At 42.9% G+C, this 4,723-nt stretch overlaps 1 pseudogene; it reads right to left on the bottom strand.

Moving 5' to 3' along the window:
• Positions 1 to 2,948: 2,948 nt before the first annotated feature.
• On the bottom strand, positions 2,949 to 3,845 carry LOC138017693 (uncharacterized; annotated as a pseudogene).
• Between the last annotated feature and the right edge of the window lie 878 nt (positions 3,846 to 4,723).

The following is a 4,723-nucleotide window of genomic DNA, read 5'->3' on the forward strand; positions in this document are numbered from 1 at the left end:
ATGTACCTGGTGATCAGCCTGGCGGTTGTAGATCTCGCTCGGACTCAGTTGAGATTTTTCCTCTTAATGACTTGAAAGCTGTGACATTTCACTCAGTTAACTGATGAATATGTGTTTACCAAGTATATAAAAACTGAGGGTTTTAAATTTTCGTGCGACTTCTCTCTTTGTTTTTAATTGGAAACACTTTATTCAAGTCAATATAAAGGAATACGTGTAAAAATGCATGAATGCTGGATTGATCTATTGAAATATATTAAAGTTTGTAAGGAATTGTTTGCTCCTTTTTAGCTTATGTTTTTGGCTCGATAGTCACGTTTGCGATAAAGTATACTACTTTCTACACTGAATTTTGACATAGATAAAGTTGATATGTGTATTTATTTGTATCACAGTGTCACATTGTTTGGAGATCTGCATGACGCGAACAAAAACAGGCATAACAGGCATAAACAAAATAGCTGAGCGCGCCTTTGACGTCGTCAAACTTAAGACCCCTGGGAAGGGGCAGCTGGGATGTTTAACCAGGGACCACTAGGATCAAATTCAACAAGTGGTCAGAGCGGGTGGTGAACCCGGGAGCTCCGGATCTCAAAGCAAGCGCTCTAACCACTGGGCCACAAATACCTATGAGGGCAAGCTGCTGGAAGCTAAGAGCTTGAGATTGAATACACACTCAGATGGATTAAAGAAACTCTTTTGGAGCCTAACACTGGACGAAAAAATGGATACTGGAGTTTGCGAATTGAGCAAATATGTGGCAAATTTAGGGCTCTAAATTTGCTTTAACTTTGGTTTGACAGGTAAAGCCTGCGCAAACTTGAATGTTTGTTTTGTAGGAATTTTTGTGCAAATGTTAAGGAAATGTAATTATGTACATGTACAGGTGTATGCGAGCCTTAAAGAAAAATCCAATTGTCTTGCCGGGTATTCTATGGTAAAGTACTCAATGCATTACTAGCATTTCTCATGGAAGATTATACAGGTACTATACATGTACATGTTGAGAGCTGGCTATCTAAATATACTGTACCAACCATTTTGTGATAGAGTTGATATTGTCAATATTTTCAATTTCTCCCTATAAAACCTCAAATTTTATTTGATAAGTTCTTAGTCTACATGTAGCTAATACAGTAACAACACAAAAAGGACATGCTGGAGAATTTTTATTAAAACTTTTGTTTTAATGAGCAGTTTTCTGTATGATTGCTTCACTGCTTTAATTGGATATGGTAAAACTCACAACATCATGCTTTTAGTGCTTTGCGGCCAGGAACCCAAGAAAAAAGTGCAAATTATAGATGAAATACAAAAGTTGTTTTGAGTTGTAGCCATCAAACACTAATTCCATTTTAAAATCATGAGAAACTCAAGCTCAGTAACTATTATTGATTTTATTACATGCACAAAATGGTCAATTTGCAAAGGTGGACACTTGTAGGAGGCTGTCACAGGCTTCCAGTTTGCAATTGCTTTAGCTTCATTATTCAGTTTCACTTACACCGGAGGATTGCTTATGAATGGCAAAGGGGTGTGTTACATCATTCATTGAAATGTACATGCAGCTTATGCATTGATTGATTGATTGACTGGTGTGAATATTTTCCAGGGCCTACCTCAACCACAAGATGAAGTGCTGAAGGGAGTTTCTTTAGGTGCAAGAAACAGACAGTCCACTGATTGCAAATTGTGATGCAATTGTAAATTAATGTCTTTATGTCAATACTTGGGTAGAGTAGTGTCATTGTTATTCTGGATACACTGTATGAAATTAATCTTTTGACATGAACTGGGGTCAAGTGAATTGTTTTAGGCATTCGATAATTATGGCAGAGTCGAATGTTCAGGGCAACGATCAGTGATTACCTGTGCTAATATAGGAATCGTTTCTCAATAATTTTTGACTAAAATCAAGAAAGGTTTCACAATCCTTTAAGTCTAAGAAAATTGTCAGTGATCTTTCAATACTCAATACATCAAACATAAGCAGTAACATGAGTTTAAGTGATATCTTTCTACCATAATAGACGTATCTGCACGTGGCATCAATGATTGAAAGATGGGTGTAACATAAACACCACTCAATTCCATGCAGTTAATTTGTATTATTTTCCATCTGAACTGGCGGGTGTCACGCCTCGTACAGTTCGATGTAATTTGTAAAGTAGGTCTAACCATACAGCGGTATGGTTTGTCATACAGTAGTACTTGTATACTAATTTGTGGTATTTTCCATCTGAACTGGCAGGTGGCACGCCTCATACACTTAGATGTAATTTGTAAAGTAGGTCTAACCATGCAATTAATTTGTCATAATATAATTTGTAGTATTTTCCATCTGAACTGGCGGGTGGTGCGCCTTGTACAGTTCGATGTAATTTGTAAAGTAGGTCTAACCATGCAGTTAATTTGTCATAGTATACTAATTTGTAGTATTTTCCATCTGAACTGCCGGGTGGCACGCCTCATACAGTTCGATGTAATTTTTAAAGTAGGTCTAACCATGTAGTTAATTTCTCATAGTATACTAATTTGTAGTATTTTCCATCTGAACTGGCGGGTGGCACGCCTCATACAGTTCGATGTAATTTTTAAAGTAGGTTAATGTCTCTGTTCCTTATGTTTGTGTGCTAACTACTAGTTATGATCAAACATTGACTCCAGTTGGCGTTAATGGGGGAGCACTGCCTTGCGTTAGGTTAGCCTGTGCGACTTCCGGCGATTGTGTGACAAAGGAACCTCACTTATCTCCCCAGCACTACGAGCTGAATGCAAAACAGCACGTGCTGGATCGGACAAGAGTATCGGTTAGCAGGCGATATTCAAAAGGCAACCTAGCCAACAAGCTTGGGGGAAGTCGCTGCGCGGACTTAACCGCCACCGATGCATGCGAGGCAATGCATCCTCCCAAGCCCAAAGACAAAACTGGACAACATGACGAGAGACTAGACTGGTGAGAAGCGTCCAGAAACGGCCGCCATCCTGGGAGCGACGGACTCTAAAGTAGATTGAGGAGTTCTTATGTACAGTTGGTAACAGTCCGAGGACCAGCGACCAAAAACTTTTATAAGCCAGTCAGGTAAGCCAGCAGCAGCGGCAACCGAGGCCACGCCAATACGAAAGCTATGGCCTTTTAGGCTCCGATAGGGAAAGCCGGCGACCCTTGTACTATCCCGAAGGAGGTTGGACACTACGCTACGCGTAAGGTAACGACCTGACTGGAAATAAAACAAAGGTCCCAGTAGCGGCCTAGCTAATAGAAAATATTCTTGCATGGCTACAACGGCGCAAAGGGGTGACAAGGTGCGAGCTATAGTGAGAGAATGCCCTTCCCTAGAAATGTCGGTCTTGGACGATTTTAGGTACACTGTCATGCGCTGTGGGTGTGCCACGTTAGGATGAAAGGTTATGCAATCTATTATGTAGAGAGATCTAAGGATGGGCAAAATTTGTAAACCCCACTGTATGTAAACTCGCTGCAACGGAGAAACGCGAAAAAGGCTAAGTTGAAAGCAGCCCAAATCATAGAAAAGACCCGATGTCTAAGCCATGCGTGCAGAATGGGACGAATGGCAAGGAGAATCTGCGGTGTCACTGGCAAGCGACATATGCGCTGGTTGCCCTGGTAGCGAAGGATACCACGGAAGACCTTACGGAGAAGAAGCTTACCCTCAAGGGGATCATTGTACCCGTGCAGCTGTAATATAAAGATTACGAACCGCGGCTAAATAAAGTTTAATCGTGCTATGACCCACTGTTCTAGCAAGGTAAGAGGCAAAGTAAATCAGTGTCCCTTCAGAGGCAGGTAATACATCCCCGTCTGGGGTGAGGAGACGGTTCATCAGGCAAAAATGTAAAAATCGACATTCCCCAGAGCTGTAGGCCCGATTGGTGGTCACGGCCAGGCCCCAAGAAGCGTACCTTAAGACTTCCTCCCTCAGAGGGTCATGAGCGAAGGCAGGATGATACAAGGACTCTGGTCGGCGTGGGGGGCAAGAGACCGGAAGCTCTGCATCTGAAAGCGGGAGAGGGTGTCAGCGATCTTGTTTGAAACCCCAGGGACATGACGGGCACGCACTACAAAATTATGCTGCATAGAGAGAAGCACAAGTTGGCGAACCAAATCCATAATGCTGGGTGTCTTAGTGCGCCCTGAATTTATGATAGCGACCACCGAGAGATTGTCACACCAGAATTGAAGGCGCTTCCCTGTGAGAAAGGGGTGCCACACGGAGCAAGCGACTACAATGGGAAAGAGTTCTTGCCATTCAATACTAATTCCGCATTGTTGACTCAAGCTCATGTGGGGAGGCCAACGACCTTGAAACCACTTTCCCTGAAAATAGCCCCCAAATCCTATTGAGCCCGCAGCGTCAGTGTAGAGCTCAAGATGCTGCGCCGGGGTAGGAGCAGACTCGAGAAAGAAGGAACGCCCGTTCCAGTTTGAGATAAAAACTTTCCACATGGCCAGGTCCTTAAAAAATTCCTTATTGAGCCTTATGTGGTGAAAACGACTGGGGACCCCCCTGGTCAAATTAATCGCCCGCTGTAGAAAGGTCCTGCCCGGCACCACCACTTTGCATGCAAATTGAAGAGTACTGATTAGCGATTGTAAATCTACGAGGCGAACTGATCGGCGGTGTTGAAAAGAGTTAAGCAAAACACTGATCCTGGAGAGTTTATCCTGGGGTAAGCGGGCCTCCAGGTGCAGGCTGTCCAA

This window comes from Montipora capricornis, chromosome 9 (genome assembly GCF_036669925.1).
Source record: "Montipora capricornis isolate CH-2021 chromosome 9, ASM3666992v2, whole genome shotgun sequence".
In the NCBI taxonomy this organism is placed as follows: domain Eukaryota; kingdom Metazoa; phylum Cnidaria; class Anthozoa; order Scleractinia; family Acroporidae; genus Montipora; species Montipora capricornis.